General features: G+C 35.1%; 2 protein-coding genes across 2 annotated transcripts in view; one reads left to right on the top strand and one right to left on the bottom strand.

Annotated features, from left to right (window-relative positions):
* LOC134853964 (AH receptor-interacting protein-like) overlaps positions 1 to 10,500 on the bottom strand; it is a 567,995-nt gene that overhangs the window by 181,076 nt on the left and 376,419 nt on the right. The gene's annotated exons all lie outside the window — the stretch shown is intronic.
* Positions 1 to 10,500, top strand: part of LOC134853965 (probable caffeoyl-CoA O-methyltransferase 2) — a 166,687-nt gene that overhangs the window by 88,361 nt on the left and 67,826 nt on the right. The gene's annotated exons all lie outside the window — the stretch shown is intronic.

Raw genomic sequence — 10,500 nt, 5'->3', positions numbered from 1 at the left:
AGAAAATATTGTTGTGATAAACTTATTAGACAGATTTGTTATGTTTGATGTTTGTGCCTGTTTGTGGAGCGCCCTCTGAGGGATTTTAGAAACAGTTCTGTCAAGTGACTTTATGTGGGGAGGGGGGAACTAGAGCTGGCTTTATTAAACTGGTGGTGCAACGCTGGAGCTACTGAGCTCGGATGAGATTGTTCCTTGTTGTTGATTTTTTTCTAGTTCGATTTCAAAATTTAAATTAATTTAATTGTCTTTTATTTTTTTTATTTGCAGTTTAAAAAATTCCCTCTAACCGCTTATCATGGGTTAGTTCAGTCCCATAAAGTCCAGTCAAAATCCTTTTTTTTAACCCTTACGCTGCTTCAAGACTAGGACAATGAACAAAAAGTGTACAAGCAAAGATTGCTTAAAACCTACAGGACTGATAAATTGGATTGGATGTGATTGTTGTTCTAGTTGGTATCATATCAGTTGTGTAATTATTTCTCTTAGCGACTCTAAGAGAACCCAATGGTTTCAATGTCCTTTATAAAATCTGTTAATAAAGCAACAATATGAATTGATTTAGTGCCTGACAATTATGTTAATACAGCCATCTCAAATATCCGATTACTCAAGAGATTACCAAAATACTCGCATGTTCCCTTGGCGGAAAGTCTGACGGACAAAATAAATGACATCTTCTACAATGTAGAAGATGTTACAAAATGGCAAATTTTTTTATCGTCGTTCTTGTTTTTTTGGAGCAACCGAGAAGAAGTGGACGGAAACAGACCGAAAGCATGATCTCTTTGATATGGAAAAAATTCGAGCAAATGAGGTGTCACTTCCAAAACCCCTTCCCCAAGTTTCAAGTACGCCTCCGAGTGACCTCGAGCAGAGAATAAAGCTAATAAGTAGTAAGCTTGATGAAGGAAATATAAAGGGAGGGATAAGGCCTGCTGCTTCAGATGACAGAAAAGCTCCTTTTTTAACAGATAACTATCAAAAATTGTTGTCTAAGCACCGTCAGCGAGTCAAAATTGCAGCTCCAAATTCAGAAAGCTTAGATAGTTTTTTCGTAACCGAATTCGACCTATGCAAAGCAATAATGTCCTTTCCGAACGGATGAGCAACAGGTCCCGATAAAATAGTTTCTGAAAATTTTAAAGATCTTGTTAGTAAGTCGAATGGCAGTGCAGGACTTATTTTTCTAAAAGCGCATACTTAGCTGATAAACCTCATAGGAGATGGCAAAATACCCGAACCCCTAAGACCTTTCTTTTTTGGCGCAAAGTTTATCGCCCTCATAAAGATAGACGGCGGGTTGAGACCGATTATAATTGGTAACACACATAGACGTATCGCGTCTAAATGGGCTGAAAGCAAGGCCCTCTCCGAGCGACAACATTTTTTCTGGAGACGTACAGGTAGGATGCGATACTAAACGAGGAGCAGAAATAGCTGCACACTCACTTCGAAACCTAATTTAACGCGACGACACTCCAAAATGCACCCTTCTTTTAAAACTAGATTTTAAAATTACCCTTAACTCGCTAAATAGAGAAACAATGCTGAATTATGTTTATTCAAATCGCTCCTAATTGTATAATTACACCCATTGCGCTTATAATAAACCTTGTTACCTTTTAATGGAAGCTCTGTCATAATGTCAGGAGAGGGAACACAGCAAGGTGATCCTCGAGCCCCACCCTTTTTTGCGGAAATAATTCAGACACCAGTCAAACAGTTGGGGTCGAAAATTAACATATTGTATTTAGATGATGGAAATTTAGCCGACGACTATACGGCAGTACTCCGGGACCTCAAAAACATTCTGGAATCGAAACACATTTACGGCATGAGCTTGAACACTGAGATGTGCGAATTTTGTTTTTTGTGACCGACTACGAGAACACAAAATAATTCATTGTGAACACAATTTCGAAAAATATGTCCCAAAATAAAAATAAAAACAAAAGAAGAATTCCTCATTTTAGGTTCTCCAATCGGCGAACTTTGCCAAAAAGAATTTCTTGACGAAAAAAGTTAAGGAGCTTGAAAAAATCTCAGATATTATTGACAAACTAGACGCCCATTATGGTTTTTACCTCCTGAAAAATTGCTTTAGCATGCCAAAAATCCTATATTTTTTGCGTACGAGCCCTTGTTTTTTGCAAAATGATTTTTGGAGCGCTACGACAAATCACTAAGAAATTCGTTATGAAAGGTCACTAATGTGAAAATGGATGACAACCAGTTTTAACAAGCAGTTCTCCCGCCAGCCAAAGGTGGCTTGGGCGTTTCTTCCGCTCGTCTACTAGCTTTAGCCGCTTTCTTAGGAGCGAAAAATGCCTTAAGCGAAATCTTTGGTTTGGAAAAGGTTGATGGAACCTATGATGATGCGCTTAAACGGTAATTTGCATTTGGAAAACTTGAAATGGCTCCGAAAAACAAAATCCCAAAAAAACTGGATAGAGCCAATTTCTAACAGCAAAATTTTAGACTTGATTTTACGACTCGAACCAACGGACGTAAATAGATTCAACGCGTTCCTAAGATAGATTTAGCTCCCAATGGTTGAACGTCATCCCGTGCAAAAACATAAGGTTAAAACTGTCAATCCAACAACTCAGAATTGCGATAGGACTTCGATTAGGCTCAAAAATATGCGAACAGCATAAATGCGTGTGCGGAAAAGACCTTACCAAAGATGGTTGGCATGATCTTTCTCGCCTCAAACGGGCAGGGAGATTCTCTAGCCATTCAAACCTGAGTGCCCTTACAAAGCAGAGTTTATCTTCTTCTCACACTCCGTCTGTTTTGGAACCACGACACCTCTACAGGACCGATCAGAAGTGACCAGACGGTTTGACGATCGTTCCATTGGCTGTTGATAAGCAGCTCTTGTGGGATGTAACGGTAGTAGACTCCTTAGATCCTGGTAGGATTAGAGCTGGGTCTGTTTGTAACCCTATCTTTTTCAACCGCTAGCTTTTGAGATTCAGGGCGCGGCCGGCCCCAGCACCAATTTTTTTTTTGAGCAAGCTTTGTAAGAACCTAAGAAAATGCAATGAGGAACACAGAGCAGGCAGTTTTTTAAAATAGAGAAGCTCCCTGGCAATGCAGACTGCCAACACCGGAACAATGAATCACAAAATAAGTTTCGACGAAGTTTTTTATTAGTAACTTTTGTATATTATATTTTCTCGTGTCGAGTTGCGTTTTCTTATTGAAGAAACGTAACCACTATCGTTTTCAGTTGTAAGGACATCAACATTTGAAATCTTTTTTTTTTATCATTATCACTTCCATATCTAGAAAAATCCAAGGATTTTGACTGGAATACGTGATTAAGGGACTCCTGACTGTAACCTCGGTTACTATTATACTTCTGACCTTCTGATTAAAAAAAGTATACACAATAGTCGTTGCAGTAGTATAGTAACAGTGTAGAGTTATTATTAGTTACAAAGTCAAATTAGTTGCTCATATGTTTGAATACAATAAGACGAAACTATTATATAAAAAAAAGCAGCAATTTAAAAATGAAAATGTAAAACAAACAAAAAATTTTTTCTTCCGTAAATGTTGTAATCAACATTAAATTAGAAAAAACTTGTCAAAACTGAACATATAACTGCAAATCAACTCTTGAAAACGAATTCACGCCAAGTGTTTTTATGTGTACATGTACAATCAGGTTTCGTTTCAGTAAACTAGATTTAGTTTTATTTTTTCTTGAACGTTTATAAAGTAATGGCAAAAATTACGTAATTTACTGGGCAACGAATTCCATTTTTGACGTCAGATACAAAAACTGTTGAGCAAAGAAGCAGTTGAAGAGTGATTATCAATTATTTTTGACTTTTTTATTGATTTATTCTATAATTCGCTGACAGAAGCCTCAATGTTTTTGTAAAAGCTTGCCTTTGTTAGTAAAATACTGATAAAGATATGTAACACATTTCAATTACATTCGTTTCTCAACTCCGAGAAAAGATTTTCGTTTCAGTAGTGCGGCCGAAAAATTGAATTTTGATCTGAAGAAAGTGTATTTCAAAGCCCAGTTCAAGTGCTTTTTATGGACATCACTGATGTTTCATTAATTTGCTCTAAAAATTTTGCTGCACAAACTAAAGGACTTAAAACTTAACAGTGAAGCAAAGGAATCAAATACAATGTTAGAATTTTTTGTCCAATAGTATCTATCGTTTTGGTTCCTTGGGCCTTTTTTTGCAATAAATTTTTTGTTTGAGATTGATATGAAAGTTTAGAATCAAAAATCAGACCTAAATATTTGCATTCAGTTTTCTTCGCTATATATTGATACTTTATAATCTTTCAGTCAGTTTCCACCTTCTGTTATTCATTTTATTGACTAAAAAACTAAAAATTATACTGATTTTCGGCAAAAAAAATTCGTGAATTCGAGCAAGAAAATTTGTATCTGATTCAACGCGTTTTTGAAGATCGTTATGATCCAAATATCATACAGTCATCTGCATATTGCACCAAAATACATTCATGAAATGTTCGTTTTTGCATCACTCTGATATATAAATTGAACAATTTTGAACCTAGTACCGTGCCTTGAGGCACTTCTCTTCTCAATTTAATCAAGTTACAAAAACCCAATTGACATTTACTCTTTGAAGACATTTTTTGGGGAAAATTTTAATTAATGCATTTGCCTCAATTGAAAATTCCATACAGTGTAATTTTTTCTGAAACATTATGTGAAATAGAGTCAAAAGCCTTTAAAATATCCAATGAAGCTGCAAGAACAGTTTTTAGAAACTATTTTCTTCCGGATACTTTCTGAAACGTAAACCAATGCATCTTGTGTTGTGAACTTTTGCAAAACCAAACTGAAATGGAGTTTTTATTGATGTTTGTTCAAATGTTCTGTTATTTGAGCATGAAAAACGTTTTCAAAGAATTTGGAGAATGCATGTGTCATTGAAATAGGGCGATAGCTTTTTGGATCCATTAGGTCATTTTTTTTGAAAAAGGGTAGACATTTACTTTCTTTAGATCAGATGGAAAACTTTCTCATCTCTGCAGGTAATACTAATAAAAACAATGTGGGTCACAATTATTGATTGACCGTCGATTATTCCAGGTACGGTAGACGGTTCCAGAGGTTTTTTGACTATTAGTTTTTGAAGTACACCATAGAATTGCCGCACTGTTTTGTGCTGAAAACGGAAGGGTGGAAGTTCAGATTTAACTGAAATATAAAGTCGAGACTTGACAGAGCCAAAAAACCAATCAACATATTTCGGCTGCTGCTTGAAAAAGAACCACAAAACTTGTTGATAGATTTCTTTTTTTGTTGAATTGTCTCCAGAAGTGAGTAGACACTTTGCGAACGAACTTCTTGTTTTTCTTTAATATTTGGCCAAATGACCATTCGCCAACTTTTGTACTTAATTTCGATAAGCTAAAACTGCTTCTTGTTTACTTTTCAAATTTTTTGCTTTCTGAATCAAACCATTCCGTTTTCAGCACATTTCTAACTTCAAATTGCAAATCGATTTTTTTTATTAGCGCATGTTAATTAAGAGTATTAGAAGTTAAGTTGTCAAAGAAATCAAGTTTTGTGCGTCTGCGGATTGGAATAATCTAAACCATGGAAGACGGGAAAGATTTTACGAAAGTATGATTTACGTTATTTATCTTTGTTGGAAGTATAAATTTTTTTCGGCAAGATTTTTCCCCATTTAAAATTTGTCACAACAAAAGAAACAAATTGTCCTTTTATTTAAGGTGTATCCAATACAAAGTTTGTTTGTTTCACAACAACTAATAAGGTAATAGATTTGATCTTTGTCGCCTTTGTCTCTAGTTTTGATTACGTTGTTTTCCCAAGTAACTCTTTTTTTTTGGTTTCTGAAATCTCAATTGCGCTTTTGAGCCTCTGTTTCTCCATTGGTTTCAACTTCGTAGGTTGGTTGGTTTGGTGAGTTCTAAAATTGGAGGTTTTGCTCTTAGTAAAATTCTTACCTCTATCCCGTCTTTTGCAAACAGAGTATTTTCCATAATGGCTGCCCACTTTGACCATTCTAGGGGTGGTTCTACTGATGCCTTTTGCCAAACTAGGGGAATACTCAGAGGCTGCTTATATCCTGCTGGCTGTGCCATGTCATACTGCTATGTATGAGTTGTTCTAGAATCTGAACCTAATGCTTGGTAAGGTCTGAGAAAAGGTAAAAAAATTACAATGCTGATTCAAGATAACTGAGTGGTAGCGCTCATCGATATTTTATAACTATAGCAGCCAAGGCCATCTGTTTGGCCTCGGAATATTCTGTATAAAAATATAGATACATCATAATACTTTATGCCAATCCGGCCGGATGACAGCTTCCGTGGACACAACTTCTCAGACATTGAAAACCTTCCGTTTTTCGGTAAGATAACAACAGTAACCTCCTTGGAGCTGAGAAGGAGTTATTTTTCTAATTTAGACGCAGAAGGCACGCGCACTCGCCTCTTTAGCAGTCAAAAAATCACTTGGACATTAATCCCGCCTGTACTTTAAAAAAAATTTCCTCACAATCCTTGTCAAACTAACTTTTACAGAAGAGTTATTAACAGAATTTTTTTGTCTCGCAAAAGATCCTTCGATGCACCTTCTTTGTCAAATTTCAGCGCGAATTCACAAGGTGTTGATTCAAAAACTACATATCTTGGTGTCAGTTTGTTTTCGATTTTTTTGACGGAGTAGTTTCATAATGAAAACACTTATCGAGTGCAAAGCTATGCAATAATTTTTAGGCTCGTTGCTTTGCAGGTTTTGACCTTGAATGAAAAAGAGTTCGGACGGCCAAATAAAATGTGGAAAAAAGGCCGAAAATTAAAAAAAACATTGACGACTAGTGGAAAAAAAACCATGTTTTGATAATTTTTAGCTTGAGATGAGTAAAATAATCTATTAAACTTCATGTCACGCTTTCAGCTGCAATGAAAAAAAAACAAAAAAACAAAGTAAAATGACCAGTGGTGGAAAAAAAACGCCAAACTTTCAGACATTCAAGTTAAAATTTGAGAACCAAAATACTTTTATTTACAATACTGTTTAGGCAATCTACCATTTCTTCGTCACATGTCGTTTTCTGAGCTTATTTTTTTTGTCCCAACAGCCTATAAGAATTAGAATATGGCTGCATTCTTTTTTGAATTGTAAGGTTAGGTTTTTCTTACAAAGTTTCCGGGAAGAAAGAGAAAACATAATTTCTACCTTTTGCAAATTTCGTAATATCAGAGTTGTCTGCAGCTAGCAGACTAGCAAGTACTTTGATGTTTTCTCAAATTTGACCCAAAGTCGCTTTTATTACGACTCTTACAATAGTTATATAATAAACCTTTTTTATCTTAATTTTGAACCTTTTTTTGTTCTTTTCTTTACCTCACATATACAAAGAGATTTAAAAAACTAAGAAAATTGAACCACTTTGGCATAAAAAATTTTGAGTAGGTAAAAAGATAATTTCAAAATTTTGAAATAATTTCAATATGGAATAATTTGCCTAGAATGAACGTGTTTTAATTTTTGTAGAAACAACCAAGGTAAGTAAAAGAATCGACATCAAAGCATTCAGGATTTAAAATAAAACATATTTAACATGATTGTGCCTCGGTCAAAACTGTAAAAGATAACGTTTCGAATGAAGTAACATTAAAAAACAAGTTCACAACAATAGTTTAAAAAAGTTTAAAACTTCATTATCAATTGTTTTGAGATTAAATGTGGGCTTTTGAACACTTTGATATGTCCTGAGTTGCTTCATTGCTAAAATCATAGACAGATAAAAGTGTTTTTAAAAGCAACTGAAAGTAGTTTTAGTTCAAATTATGGTGTACAGTTCAAACTTTTTTAATAGTCAGATATTTTTTTCTGTCCTGTAAAATGCCAGTATGATTTGGCGCGCACTAACATCCTCGTCCTCCATAGAAGTGAGGTCGAGTCCACATTTCAGGATTGGATGAAAATATTCACCGGTTGGCGATCGTTAAACGATAGAATGCGCTACTTCATTGTTACCGTAAGCCAACAATTGAACGGAGCTATCGCGTTTTAGCCTTTTTTACTCATTTGCTTAGCCTTGCTCTGAAATCTTTAGCTTATGAGTACAGATGACATTTGCATAGGACTGTGCTCGTGCGAAGATCCTGCATAGGTTGAAATTTTAGCCGAAAATTAGAAGGGAAAGCCACTTGCATAGTGTCCAAATCGAGAAGACTTGGCGTGCACGCTCCAAAATGAATCGGATCGGAGGATACGGATGTGGTCGTACGATTGATGAAAGACTGCTGGAGGGAACAAAAAAAAGATATTAGAAGTCTATCAGCATGCTTTCGATTTCGAAAACTCTTTTGATGCTCGGGGTAAGATTTACTCAGACGCTTCCGAATGGCATTGTAGGAGTTTTTTTTAATTTTCGGATAAGCCATTTATGAGACAACAGTCTAGTTGCAAGATTATTCCAATTTTCGATGCACAACTACAGCTGTTTGGCCGAGCCAACAAACTTCGTTCCGTTCTCTGATCACCTGACGAAAAACATTTCTTGCCGAGCGTGGATTGATCACAGGTGATGAATAAGTTTGTCTCACCCGTCATTAAGAAAGGGCAATAGTTTTTTGAACTTGTCAAAACAACTTATTCCGCAGTATGCAAATAACGGCTGACGATAACGCCGATGTTCTAATGAAAATTCAACCGCCAAAGGCTGAGAAGTTTTGGTTTTATGTTTTCGATGCATAGTTTAAACGTGCTCCATTGAACGGAGGGTGGTACGAAGCCCCAAAACAAAAAAATTACTTGAATAGTGGTACCCAGGCAATCAGAATGTTGGTGAAAATATAAAGATCATCGCATCATTTCAAAACTGAGACTCGCAGGACGGCTAAAACCAAATTGGACTATTCAATTTAAGTGAAGGGTTTTGCCATCGCCATACCTCGTTTGTTTTCAAGAACAGTGCGTTAAGGTTTAACGTTTCCTTCTATTGTTTAGTTTTCAAATTATTTTTGAAAAATGTATCCAAAACTAACTAAGCTTTCTTTAAAATTGGCTTTGAAAACACTTCAGTTTTTTTTTAGGTTTTTGCTCCTTTTGTTTCAAATTATGGTAACAAAAGGCTCAGCGTTAAGGTCGATTTTGGTTCGGTTAACACACAAAATCCTTGAACAAAAGTTTACTGCATTAAACAGCTCCTTTCCAGTTCCCCCTTTTGATTTTTTCTGAAATTCACATTAAAAGAAAGTCTCTTTAAAATTTTTTTTTTATATTAAAAACTGCATTCAAACGTGTCAGCGTGAACAGGTGAAAAAATTTTCACAACATTTATAACATGCAAAGTTCCGCGTGAAAATTTTTGAGCAGTTTTTTTGCTATTTCACGAGGGGGGTGGGAAAATGGAAAAAACTCTTTAAACACCCTAATTAAGTTCTTGTTCTTACAGGTAGCTTTTTTCAGCTGATTCTTTGTTAATCATTAAAAATTGACCTAACTATTTTGCATTATTTTTTGATAAATCAGCCTTATAATTTTTCAAAAGATTTACATCAGTTCATTTTCAACTTTTTTGTGTTTTATTTTAGAAATACTGGAAACCAACAAAAAAAGTCTAGCTTGTGACTTCAAACTGATGGCAGTAACTGAGTTTGAACTGTTGGCAGTAATTGAGATTAAACAGTTGGCACTAAATGAGGTTGAATTTTTGGAAAACCTTGCTGATGACCCACACAAAACTAGCTCTTATTTCAAGACTTATCTCTATATGCTACTGGAATCCACAAATAAAAGCGGATTTTGCTTGCGTTTTGGGAATTCCGTTTACAATTTGCGGATTCCACTTACAATTCACAGATTCTGCTTGCAATTACAAATTCTGTGTCAGTGAAGTTTGAATTTACACATAATTTATTATTTCATTGTTGATGCCACAAACGGTTTTGGGTTCCGCAAAAATTTTGCTGATACAGCAAACTTGGTTTTTTTTTTTAGAAATTTGCAATGACATTGTGTTTTAGCTAATTGATCGTGGAATCCAAAACAACAAAAAAAATTGAAAAAAAACTAGCAATGACGTGGATTCTGCGACAAATCTGTTTTTGTCCTTTTAAGGAGTCCGTTGACGTTTCAAAAAACACACGGTTTGGCCTCGTAATGTTGAAAAAATTTGGAACAAAATTTTTTTTTTCAGTCTTTTTTCGAACAAAAAAATTTTTGTCCAACTTAACTATTTGGCTTTTTACACTCCCTCCTCTTATTTAAGAAATATCTTATAAGTTATCATAATATAATCAAACTCTGCATGGTGAAATAACTAACTATTGTGTTAACTTTTAATCTTCGTACCTTACATCGTAACATCACGCATTCAATTATAACACGTGCAACAACTGAGAAATATATGCAATGTGAGGGAAAGGTTTTAATATAATATGTGGGGCCAGTTTTAATATGAACATTGAGTTTGCTACAGTTCTAAGTTTTTGTTTTCTTTTGTC

Source organism: Symsagittifera roscoffensis, chromosome 9, assembly GCF_963678635.1.
Source record: "Symsagittifera roscoffensis chromosome 9, txSymRosc1.1, whole genome shotgun sequence".
NCBI lineage: Eukaryota > Metazoa > Xenacoelomorpha > Acoela > Convolutidae > Symsagittifera > Symsagittifera roscoffensis.
This window is presented reverse-complemented; position numbering and strand designations above follow the sequence as displayed.